General features: G+C 39.3%; 1 protein-coding gene across 1 annotated transcript in view; it reads right to left on the bottom strand.

Moving 5' to 3' along the window:
• Positions 1-4,119, bottom strand: part of LOC139693250 (uncharacterized) — a 70,219-nt gene extending 66,100 nt beyond the window's left edge. Inside the window, exon 1 of the mRNA XM_071591356.1 lies at positions 3,760-4,119. The gene's annotated coding sequence lies outside the window, so the exon portion shown is untranslated. The remainder of the gene's footprint in view (positions 1-3,759) is intronic.
• Between the last annotated feature and the right edge of the window lie 10,002 nt (positions 4,120-14,121).

Below are 14,121 nucleotides of genomic sequence, written 5' to 3' on the forward strand. Positions count from 1 at the left end.
AACGGTCTCCGCCTTCTTTGGAGTCAGTTCTCCCTTTTGAATCCATTGTTTTGATTGTTCTTTTGTCTCGGGTGTGAAGTACTGGACCCATGTTTCATCCATGATTATCAAACGGCGCAAAAATCCTGCTTTGTTGCTGTGAAACTTCGCAAAACACTCAATTGAAACATCTTCACGATACAGGTTTCGCTCGAGTGTGAGCAAACACGGCAGCCATCTTGAACACAGCTTTCCCATGCCCAAATTTTCAGTTAATAAGCGATGTAGAGCACATTTTTAAATTAATAAAAACATCTCTCCAATGCGAAAACCTCTTAACGACAGATATCCACCTGACATTGGCGGAATCAACGATAGGAAACCGTTACCCAACGCGGAATTTTTTTAATGATGGAAAACATTTAATAATTAAAGTCCCGAAACTCTATCCATTTTGTTTTTTATTTAATTATATATTTACTGATATTGTTGCTATGGATACGACAGGGAGAAATTATCAGCAATTACAAGAAAAAGGTCTTCCCAAATTGAGAAACGGGTCCAATTTCAAAAGCGAAACAAATAAACCTAATTTTGGCCAAGTTTTCATAAGCTTCATCTCACATGTATCGCTAAATTTTAGAATTAACACTAGATTTGGCATTTTTTTCGCAAAGGCGCCATATTGTTTCTTCGGAGACGCCATTTTGTTTATGCGTAACAATTAAATAGTAACTTCAGTCGGGCCATCAAATGCGTCGTTAATCGTCGATATCTTTCATATCATATTTGAAGATGTGGGGACATTATCCCTAATAACCATAAACACAGTAATCAACCCTGGCAGGTCGGTTTGGTAGGTGATGGTAGAGTTCACCCAGTACTATAAGCCCTATTTACGGCGTGTGAAATTCACACATTAGCAGGGTATTAAGGGGGGGCAGTTCCTTTCCCTGTGCCGGTTATGGTTTCCCAGGAAGATCTGGTACCCGAAAAATAATATACCTTGGATGGAACTGCAGGTGCCCAGAGTGCCTTGCCCGGGAATCGAACCCGGGACCCTCGGGTTCAACGCTCTACCCCCTGGACTACATTATCCCTTATATGAGGTCTATCATGCCGATTCGGGAACTGACAAACCTCTCAACGGTCGAAATTACGATGATAAAACCATCACAAAAGCGGAAACCTTTCAACGGCAGAAATACCCACCTGTCTATGATATATATCCTTCTCATAACGAAGGCAAGCACCTCCGATTAGCGAAATCAATAGTGGTTAAAACCCTATTTAATCTGAAAGCGTCGAAAGGTAGATTCCCAAGTTTACTGACATTTTGAAACTGCGTAGAATCTACCGGATAAAACTGAGTACGGCACCGTACCACGAATCCATATGGATTAAAATTCTCGGAAACATTGAAAACTTATCCGGATTCTCAAGGCCATGATGTATGCATTGCGCAAGCGGCTTTAGACTGAACGCAGTCGAGAAAAAATGAACTATGAAGCAATATCGGGAGAATAGAATTTTAATCTCTTACCTTACGAGACGAAACTGAATTATTACACCATCGAGTATTGAAAGAACTAAAATTTTTACAGTAAACATGTCCTTTCGATGGGTTTAGACTGATAGTCACGAGAATTCACACATTACTGACACGTTTTTTTCAATAAAATATTCCCGAAGTTTAGGTTCCTACTAACAAATGATCGAAATTTAAGAATACAATTTGAATCCACACTTATTCACTATAAATATATCACGAAAGAACGAAATATGAACATTTTATGCGATGCATAATGTTCCCTATTCCACCTATTTCAAAGATTACACCGGCGATATCTGGCACGCTTAACTTTGCCAAGAAATAAGACCGTCTACGTATCAATCATTTACGGATTGCAGAATCAATCGACTCAGTACCATCTACCGCAATTGCTACGTACACGCAAAGGGCAAGGCAATTACATCCGACACAGTTTCATCTTCCGTCGGTTGAGCCGATTACAAAACCGAAAAAGATTTCCGATTTTTTACGTCTAATTATTTATCTCTGCACACTCTCTTTATATTGTGTTGTCAGAATCACTGTTTCACCTCCCCAATCATTATTTAAGACAATTTTAACACATTTTCCTTGAACGGAGGCAATTTTATCGATTAAAACATCATTACGAAGTCGAAAACTAGAAAAATCAACGCTTCACAAATATCGGTAACCATGGATAACGGCCGAAGTAAATATTTATCAAACCAAAATGGCTAATTGTCAACGGATGATTGATAAACAGATCTGGATTGATATGAAAGACAGTAGAATTTAAGGTTTTTGACTAATTCGATGCGACAATTAAACAGCTATCTTGGCAAAATCTTAAACCCCCGTTAGTGACTTATCTTAACAACTAAATGACGACATTAAAGTTAAAAATCACATGAAATATACTAATATCTACCTGAAAAGCGAAATATATCAACAAATAAATACGAAAAGGTATCAAAATCTTTCGTACCTTTATTAAACATTCTAACACTTAAAATACTAATTAACATTTATTCCTATCGTCAATACAAGATAACAACCTTGTCGAGTGAAATTACAGAGCCTTTCGACTCATTTCAAATGATTAGACGCTTTTTTCAAAGGCTCTCAAACGCAAAATTTCCGGTAAAAGTCCATTTTACGATAATTCAACGCAAAAATCATGCAATTTTAAAGCATATTCGGGATGTCAGTGCATTTAGAATGGCACAATTAGTCTGAGATAGCACTGAAACTGTTATGTGGTCAGCTACGCCAATTTAAAAAGGCCGGAATATTCGCCGACACAAGACCCACGCAATGACCATAAAAATCATTACTTCAATTGAGCAAGTATTGCTCCGCGACATGTCCCGGCTATTGATTGACAAGTCAATCTAGTTAAACCTGAGCGGAATATCACAATTTCAAAGGTTACACCTAACATGAAGACGACTCCCTTTAAAATCATACAAAAGAGCAGTATTAATTAATAATTAACGAGTTGGTTTTACCAAATACGGTAACGAATGTTTGGAAATGGACCTATAAAAAAATTAATCCATCGCCAATTATTGATTTTGGACCTCATCTTGGACCAGTCCATTGGGGTAGACGATACCATTATAACCAAATAGAACACGGAAGTAACTAATGATTCTGCGCAAAAAACTTGACGGTAAATAATTCGCAGGGGTTCTGAGCGAACAAAAAACCAAACCATGATTAAAATACGCACTCAATGCACACAACCATTGGTATGACGCTTAATTTAATTCCGACGACATTTGAATTACTGGGTCACATCATAGTTTGCATATCGAAACATCACTGGGCAACATATTTAAATCTACCGTTAAAAGGACTCGACAGATTATTCACCAGGCGTTGGACAACATCCACCAACTTGAGAATCAAACCAACACTAAAACACCGATGCCTGCTGTCATACGACATATACACCTTAATTGGATCTCAAGTGAGTTCCCGGGCAATTCGCCAATCGACACAGTGTCGGGACTATCACATGACCAGGCAAATAATCATGCATATATGACGACACACCATAACACAACATTGCATACCGAAGCAGTATTGATTATTTGTACATCGGCTCTAGAATTCACGAGCATCAATTTTTAATTTCCGCACAATCTCACAATGCATGCAAAACAATCAGTTGGGTCGCGGAAGTAGAATCGATAGAACAACGTACACTTCACAAGCATGCAAAAAAAAGGATTATTTCTTACCTTGCTCGCAAATTAACCGCAAGAGGTTTCCGGCGCCGATCTAAATATATCACTGCTTCCTAATAGGACGGAAGTAATCTCCTGGACTCCCAGGAAACCCTGCTTCCAGGCTACCCTGGACCGCTGTGCAATGCGATCGGAAATCAATCACAATTAAGTATTACCGGGGGCTGTGTTTACTACAATGACTCGCACAAAAACCAAAGGCGGTTGGCTTTTCGATTTGTTTGCTGTTTCCCTGTGGCAACGAATGGACGCAACAATGAACGTTCGACTCGGCGTGGTTTGAATGAACGACAACACGTGAGATTTTCTAAAAAAAGAGATGTTTTTCCCCCTTTTCTGGAGCACACCAGCCTGTTGATTGTATGGAAAACAAGTGAGTTCTGTGGTCCGAGTCAGGCAGACGTTAGGGAGGGGGTTCCCTTGGTGAGAGACCCTGGGCGACGCCGCTGCGCATGCGCAGTGCATAAATGTCTCAGGGAATCTATTGCGCGCTCTTCCAGCAACTGCGTACACCCCCCTCGAGATCTTCCCCTTGCGAACACCCCCCCTGTATCCCTTAAACCCATCCTCCGGAAACATTTACCATTATGCATTTCCCCCGTGCATACCCCCTTTACTCCCTCCCCAGACATGGATAAAGGAAGCTTTTGTGGAATTCCCTTTTTATTTTTTTCTTCGGAGACCGTTTCCTTCTCCTCCCAACTACGTTTTCCATCCCGTGATTTGTGTCACGAGGAAAAGTGAAAAAAGAACTTGATAATGACGTCGAAGCGGGACTTCAGACGAACTAAGGTGAGCTCAGAAAAGTTAAACGATACAATACCAACTCAAAAGAGCGAGAACACTACCCTCCACACACCAGCATGGTCAGTTTAAACTACTACAAAATTCCACCAGTGCGTCTATTGATGACATGAACAACATCCACGTCTTTGGAAACGAAAATAAACCGATTCCCGACGATATAATGAACACAGCACCACGAAATGAGCTCCAATTTTTTCCCTCCTACAACGACATCGTCTATATTTTATTACCTTACCTTCCCTGCACGCGCTAATACCAAAAATAACATTCTGCACACGAATTGTTTGCTATAATTCAGACATTTTCTAGTTGCATAGACCTTCATAACAACGGTTGCTAGAGTAAATAAACAACCGCTTCGAAGAGGTAAAACAATGTTGGAGTCGTCTCATTTCCCGGGCGTATATTTGCAAATCATTACTATTGAACAAACAAAATATCACGGTAAGTTCTCATATCTTCGACGCATATTTCTTAAACACCGATTCTCGAGAAAGCCGTAGCTTTCTCGCTAGGTAATACCACCGAAGGCGTAACATGTCGAATTCACGCAATGAATTGTATTTTCTTTCCGTTGCAATTAACGTATTTTCACTCGTAAATTTCAAAATATGGCTTATAATTATGTATTTGATACATTGTCTAAAACTGCGTAGTTAGTGTTTGTGAACACACCGGATCAAAATCGTCAAATTACGGGATTATCGTCATGTGTCGTGATTTTTCGCTATCAATACGTATTGACAAACAACATATTTCCCTGACAATTTGAATTTGTGGCATTTATAAGACCAGTACAGATTTATTCATGTCAGACGGAGTCGCCAGACATGCGTACATGTATTTGAAAGAGGTCATGCGTTATGCCGACTCATAAATGTTAATTTAGATGGTATTAGTTGATGATTAACACAACTACATACTAAGCTGGCTCTAAGTGTTGAACGGGTATAACCTACGGATTCATTCTTTTACCGCGAACATCGATAGATTCACATCTAAATCTACATGGTACCCTACCAAACCACTGGTTAAGGTGTGTGGCAGGGGGGTGACTCGACAATAGGATGACTACATCAAAAATTACGTCTTCCTTATTTTTCATTACTATTTCTCTCGCGATATAAAGTGACCGTGCTGGAGATGAGTAGGTATTTCTTCACCGTAATTAGCATAGTATGCCGTTAATATTTCATTTAGCCTTCGTTTAATTATTATTCTTGCTACTGAGAACTGGTTATTAATTAGGAGAGATGTATATCGCGCATAGAAAACGCATTGAATTCACCTGATGGTGTCATTACCCATATTATTTTAATTATTTTAAAACATACGTTTTCATTAAACATTTAAAATGTCTGGTACATTGCAAAAGTTTTAAGTCTTGCATTGCTGTCGCGTAATAATCTTATTTATCTAAGCCTGTAAACATATTTATTTATACATAACACGTATGCCAATTTCAAATTTGCGCTTCGATGGCGTATGGCAGGAGCTGACAAGGCATTCATGCTTAAATTTTGAGCTTATAAATAAACAATTTAAGGACTAGCATGGTATAACTGAGTACGTATTTATTTTTTTTTTAATTGAAAATTCACTGTGTGGGATCATTTAATATTCATAAGGGCTATTTATTGTCTATGGTAATCAATTACTTCGTAAAAAAAGCTATGGTTTAATAATAAAACTACGTTTAATTGTTTTAATAGCGATCGAAATTAAAAACCGGATAGAATATTTAGGAACATTTAATGATTTACATACTAACAATTCTTAAAACAGAAACAATATCGTGTAAACAGTTGATCTGTGGGGTACCAGAAGAAGAAACCAGAACTTTTATTCGAAATACTATTAGGCCAACGCGCGATAACACTTATATATTATCGATATAATAATAGCAGCTCTTATCGATTGTACTCCGCGTACTTGTACGTATTTCTCGGCCATTTTTAGATGTGATGAATGTTTACTAGATGTCTTATATAGAGTTCATAGAACGCCGATCGCGATCTCCAGTGGAACTACGATATGGCGTGCGGACTTCACACATTATAAGCAGGGTATTCAAGGGGGGGGCAGTTCCTTTCCCTGTGCTGGCTATGATTTCCCAGGAAGACGTCTGGTACTATCCGAAAAATCACATAGCTTGGGTGTAGATGTAGGTGCACAGAAGGGGGTTGCCCGTTAATCGAACCCGGACCCTACGGTCAGCGGTCCAACGCTCTACACCCAGGACAACCGTTACCCACGGTTTGTATATATATATATATATATATATATATATATATATATATATATATATTTATATTTACTTATATATATATATACATATATATATATATTTATATATTTAACCATAAACACAGTAATCAACCCTGGAAGGTCGGTTTAGTAGCTGATGGTAGAGTTCACTCAGTACTAAGCACTGTACGGCGTGTGAATATTCACACATCAGGGTAGGGGGGCCAGTTCCTTTCCCTGTGCCGGTCATGGTTTCCCAGGAAGATCTGTTACCCGAAAAATCACACAGCTTGGGTGGAGCCGCAGGTGCCCTGCCTGGGAATCGAACCCGGGCACCGACGGCCAGCAGTCCAACGCTCTACCCACTGGACTACCGCGACCCACATATATATATATATATATATATATATATATATATATATATATATATATGGGTCGCGCCACATACATATATATATATATTTATATAAATTTATATACGTATATATATACATGCATACAGGGTTCGTCCGGAAAATAAGTGTACTGAGCTCAGGAAAAAAAATTTATTAAACTTTTACATATCTTAAGCTAATATTCCTCAAAATAGGACCCTTGTGAGTCGATACATTTGTTCCAGCGGCGTTCCCATTCCTGGAACACTCCCGCGAAGGCATCATCGGGAACCTCTCGAAGACTCGTCGTCGACCTCTTCTGTGCCCTCCACGAACATCTTGTGCCACCGAAAGATCATGTTTCTGGACATGGCTGACTCCCCGTAAGCCAGGTTAATCATACCGACTGTTTCGGTAGACGATTTCACAAGCTTTACCGCAATTTGATGGAATAACGCTGCTTCGGCATCGCGTTCCGTGACGTGGGTCGAAGCGTGGAGGTTCGCGTTAGCAGAGCTCCTCACTACACCACAGCTCAGAGCCGACTGCCTTTTTCAGCAGCGTCGCTTGCCAACATACCCCCCTCCAATCGCAGCCCGTCAGAGCGGTGCTGGGCGCGCCTGGAGCGGCGCGCCCAGCCCAGGAGTCAGTACACTTATTTTCCGGACGAACCCTGTACATACATACGTATGTATACATACGTGTGTATATTTATGTATATATATATTTTTTTTCTATATATATATATAATATTTGAACGACATAATAAAACACATATTAAGTAGTAACAGTTACAATGACACACTGATTGTAAATTGTTTAAGCTTGTGTATATTTAAATACTTGTGTGTGTTTAAACGTGTGTATATTTATGTGTATATATATTTTTCTTCTATATATATATATATATATATATATATATTCTATATATATATATATTCTATATATATATATATATATATATTCTATATATATATATATATATATATATATATATATATATATATATATATATATATATATATATATATAATATTTGAACGGCATAATAAAACACAAATTAAGGAGTAACAGTTTCATTGACACACTGATTGTAAATTGTTTAAGCTTTCAGCTTTCTCCGAGACCTTCTTCAAAGTAAGATTGAAAATTATATGTATATATATATATATATATATATATATATATATATATATATATACATATTTATACACTTGGTGACTGTCTATATACAGGCACATAAATATTTTGTTCTATAGACAAAATATTTTTATAAGTATCCCGTACATTTCTTCACCCGGAGGCCAAGAATGTAAATTTAACCTCGCCAATCAACATGAATATCTCCTTGTCCTCGCATAAATTGAGGAGTTGATTTTTATAAGTAATGGCTGCATTCTGCTATTCTCCTCCGCTGCCGCCCTCTTCTAACTACGCCACCGTCCCGAGCGAACGCTATTTCGCGTCATTTTCGCCCTCGCTGTTGGCGAGAGGGAGAGAGAGGGTGGTTGAAGAGTGGGGTGGGTGGGAGGGATGTTAGGGGCGGCGTGTGCAAGTATGCTATGGCTGGAGGGAGAGAGAGAGAGAGGGGTTGTTGGGTGCTATCCAAGGGTGGATGGGGAAATTAGTGAGTGGTGGTCTCCTCGAGAGGGTAGCGGAGGAGAGGATGGGTACAGGAATTCTAATGGACGTCGGCGTTATTACGAAGAAACCTATCACAAACCCACGACATCGAATGGTCATTTTCCATTGTCACATATGTATATATATATATATATACATATATTATTTATTTATATATATAATATATATATATATATATATATATATATATATATATATATATATATATATATATATATATATAAAATATATATATAATATATATATATACATATATATTCCCAGGTCATCTACCGGTTAAGGTAGGTTTTTGGATGGACACAGTTACTAAATAAAACATTTTGTAAATCCTAACAAAACCCAAAATCCTGCTCTATACCAGTCCCTCTTCATCTCGGAGTACTTCCATTCTCCCTTCATCCCGTCCAACTTTCCTATAAAACCATAAACATAGTAATCACCCCGAAGGCCGGTTTAGTTGGTGATGGTAGAGATCACCCAGTACTATTCACACATCAGGGTATTTCGGGGGGCCAGTTCCTTTCCCTGTGCCGGTTATGGTTTCCCAAGAAGACCTGGTACCCGAAAAATCACTTTAGCTTGGGTGGAGCTGCAGGTGCCCAGAGTGCTTTTCCCGGGAATCGAACCCGGGAACCGGGAACCCTTGGGTTTATATATATTATAAATATATATAAACCCAAGTTTATATATATTTATAATATATATAAACTTGGTCGGCAACAGACAATATAAGAAGACATACATAGAACACTCACACGCTCTTCCCTAATATTTTCGACGGATTTCAGCTTAGAAATACTGTCAGTACTATAGTTTCTTCTGAGGAAGTCGGAGCTATATTCCTTCGAAAATATTAAGAAATAACGTGTGGGTGTTCTTTTTATGTGTTCTTATATCGTTTGTTGCTGTCCGAGTTTTATTGTTCAACGCGTTCTTGTTGCATTGACGGGATCATATATTTATATTCTGGGTCGCGCTGGTCCAGGGGTAGAGCTTTACTTCAGTTGGAGGGCCCGGGTTCGACTCCCAGCCAAATTAACCTCGCTAGGGCAGTTGCAGTTCGAACGTAGCTATGTGATTTTATGTGGCTCAGGACTATAGGGTGTATCACCCATACCAAACAGAACTTCGGGTTGATTATTATTACACGGTTTATGTTTAACAAATCTAAATATATGTGGGGTGCCGGTAGTCCGGGGACTTCGTTAGGCCGGAAACGCTTCAGAGCATCTTCGTAGTTTAATCCGGGCCGCCAATAGAGTTGCAACCGTTGTCATGGAAACGAGCGGGATAAACTGGAACGTAATCATTCAACGTTTTCCTCATTTATTTCCAATTAAAGCAATAGGAGCGTCTTTCCTTGAATAACGACGTCCCCCATCTCGTATATCCGGGCCGCGACTGAAATAGCGTCCGCTGCCATGGAAACGACCCGGAGAAACTGGAACAAGATCAGCGGGAGGTTTTGTTTATGTTATTTTTTGCGAACAAAAAATTAAAAAAACCTAGTTCCGTGAATAACAGACGCCATCTTGTTTATCCGGGCTGCAGCTAGGCTTGCAATCGTTGCTATGGAGACGACCTGGAGGGAAGCTGGGGATGGATTTGATAGAGATTTTATTGATGGGGAGAAACATTTTGGGATGCGAAACGGAGTGACCAGTTCCTTGGGTCACACGTAAACCACGAGATTGCAAACAAGTAAAGCACATGTTTGTTTATATACATAAATAAATATATATATATATATATATTATTTTTTTATGTAATCTACCGGTTACGGTCGGTTTTTGGATGGACAAAACTACCAAATCAATATTTTATTACGCCTAACAAAGCACTAGATCCCGCAGCCAACTCTACATAAGGTCCCCTCCCGGGATACAACCTTGACGTGGTGGAAGGGCTTGTGCGTTCCGATGATCCCTAGCGGGATGCTGGCGGGAGTAATAATAATTGCTCCTGGTAGGGTCACCCATGCCAGATAGGTTCAAGTTTAGGAACCAGACGACAGGTAGCCCATGCAGCGTCTGTTCCTCAGTGAGGCGGTTGCAATGGCGTCTGACCCCAGTGGGGCGGCCAGTAATATATATATATATATATATATATATATATATATATATATATATATAACTTGGACAGCAACAAACAATATAAGAGCACATAAAAAAACACTCACACGTTATTTCTTGATAATTTCGACGGAATTTAGCTCCGTCTTCCTCAGAAATAGGGAGTACTTCTGTTTCTTCTATTCTCGTAATGATCAAGAAATAACGTGTGATTGTTCTTTTTATGTGTTCTTTTATTGTTTGTGGCTCTCCAAGTTTTTTATTCAACAGTCCCGTGTTACTTCGACGAAATCAACTATATATATATATATATATATATATATATATATATATATATATATATATATATATATATAATGTATAACACTTAGCACTAGTGGACACAGACAAAAACACAGAAACACACAAAAAAAGAGACTCACTATTTTTCGAATTTTCGGTGGTCGTTGCCACCTTTATCAAGGAGGAGAGGGACAGAACTGAAGCAGAACTGTTCAGTTCTGTCCCTCTCCTCCTTGATAAAGGTGGCAACGACCACCGAAAATTCGAAAAATAGTGAGTCTCTTTTTTTGTGTGTTTCTGTGTTTTTGTCTGTGTCCACTAGTGCTAAGTGTTATACATTATTATTCACGTCCGTGAGTCTTTCAAAAAGTGTTATATATATATATATATATATATATATATATAAAAATATATATATGTATGTATATATAAACACATATGTAAATTTTTAAAACTTGGAAACATAAAGAAAGGACACTCACATACAGGGTTCGTCCGGAAAATAAGTGTACTGAGCTCAGGAAAAAAAATTTATTACACTTTTTTATGCTAATATTCCTCAAAATAGGACCCTTGTGAGGCGATACAATTGTTCCAGCGGCGTTCCCATTCCTGGAACGCTCCCGCGAAGGCATCATCGGGAACCTCTCGAAGACTCGTCGTCGACCTCTTCTCTGCCCTCCACGAACATCTTGTGCCACCGAAAGATCATGTTTCTGGACATGGCTGACTCCCCGTAAGCCAGGTTAATCATACCGACTGTTTCGGTAGACGATTTCCCAAGCTTTACCGCAAATTTGATGGAATAACGCTGCTCCAAAAACTTCGGCATTACGTTCCGTGACGTGGGTCGAAGCGTGGAGGTTCGCGTTAACAGAGCTCCTCACTACACCACAGCTCAGAGCCGACTGCCTTTTTCAGCAGCGTCGCTTGCCAACATACCCCCCTCCAATCGCAGCCCGTCAGAGCGGTGCTGGGCGCGCCTGGAGCCCGCGCCCAAGCCCAGGAGTCAGTACACTTTTTTTCCGGACGAACCCTGTATATATATATATATATATATATATATATATATATATATATATATATATATATATATATATATATATATATATATAACCATAAACCATACACACAGTAATCAACCCGAAGGTCGGTTTAGTAGGTGATGGTAGAGATCACCAAGCCCTAGACGGCGGGTGAAAATTCATACATCAGGGAAGGGGGGCAGTTACTTTCCCTGTGCCGGTTATGGTTTCCCGGGAAGACCTGATACCTGAAAAATTACTTTAGCTTTGGTGGAGCTGCAGGTGCCCAGAGTGCCTTGCCCGGGAATCGAACCCGGGGCCCACCGATACCAAGATAGAATGCTAAATTTCACACGCCGTATTGGGGTTAATACTGATTGAACTCACCCTTAGAAGAGACAAAATAAAGCATGAAAGGACGATTGAAAACTAAGGAAGTCTAACTTCTGCCCTTAAAGAGGAGGACTTTCAAAGGGGAGGGTGCTTCATTATTAAACAGTGGAAATGAATATAAGAAGAAGAAGATGGAATATATAATGATAATAAGAAGAAGGCATAGATTGCCATTACTACGATTTGACAGAGAGAGTACTTTGAAGAAGGTATAGACAACAAAACCATTGATATGTATAGACTCTAAATTTAAGGCAACATAATGTTTTAAATGCCCTCAGTTCGCGTATCTCTTTGACATTATAGGATATATAAATAAATAAATAAAATAAACAGAAACCTTAGGCTGATCCGTTTATAGTTTCTCCCGTTCGTTGCCCGGGGCAACCATAGAAAACAGTCCAGACAAACAATATGGCGTCTTTATTTTATTCCATTTGTTTGCATTCATAATGGAGTCGGGTATTTTGTCTATTCGAATTTATTAGTGAAGTGTTTAGTTTAAAGAAAAATGAACAGAGACCAAATTTAATTCGTGCCTCCATTTATGGATAAACACGTTATACGCGAGTTTCGGCTGAGTTCGTCGCTTCGTTTTCGAAGTTAACGAGAGTGAGATTGGAAGAAAAAGGTGTTTTCCGCTTAACAGAGAGACGCAAGTGGGGGAAGGTTCTCTACCCGACTTCCCCACCACCCTCCTTCCGTCATTCCCAGCAGGGGGAGGGTCATAATCAGTCCACGGACCCCTATATAAACCCGTTTCACCCCTTGCAACGGCAGCCGACACACACTCACCCCCCACCACACCACCCCAACCAACTCCAATTCCCTTCGAGAGCAGACGCCTCGTCTCGACGCCCCCTAAACGAATTCCCGAGAACTAATATCCTCTCCCGTAACGAAACAGCGACGATTGGCGAATGCGAGGCCAGTCATGGAATGTTTCCCCCGACCCCAAAATCAAACACGCGTCACGTGACATCTTCAGCATCAGCGCATTCGCAAAAAAAATGCAGAGAACGTTCATTTGGATTCGCGAAATCGTCGTCGGATTTGTACCTGCGAGAAAAATAGGATAATGGTAAACCCTGGATTATAATATATATGTGCTCTGGTTAGTTTTGGGTTCTATTGTGCGGTCCAAATGTTATATTTATCTCTCTTGAGTACCTCTACGTCATCATTTATGTATGTGTGTGTATATATATAGTCTCTCTTGAAGAAGGCCTCTGAAAGGGCCGAAAGCTCGAACAATTTACCGTGTGAGTGTCCTTATAAATGTTGCTATTCTATTTGTGTTATATTGTGTCAGCCCATTATATATATATATATATACATATATATATATATACATATATTATATATATATATATATATATATACATATATATATATATATATATATATATATATATATATGTGTGTGTGTGTGTATACATAGGGGTCGCGGTAGTTCAGTGGGTAGAACGTTGGCCTGCTGACCGGAGGGTCCGGGTTCGATTCCCAGGTAAG

This window comes from Hetaerina americana, unplaced genomic scaffold (assembly GCF_022747635.1).
Source record: "Hetaerina americana unplaced genomic scaffold, ioHetAmer1.1.p SCAF_45, whole genome shotgun sequence".
Lineage (NCBI taxonomy): Eukaryota > Metazoa > Arthropoda > Insecta > Odonata > Calopterygidae > Hetaerina > Hetaerina americana.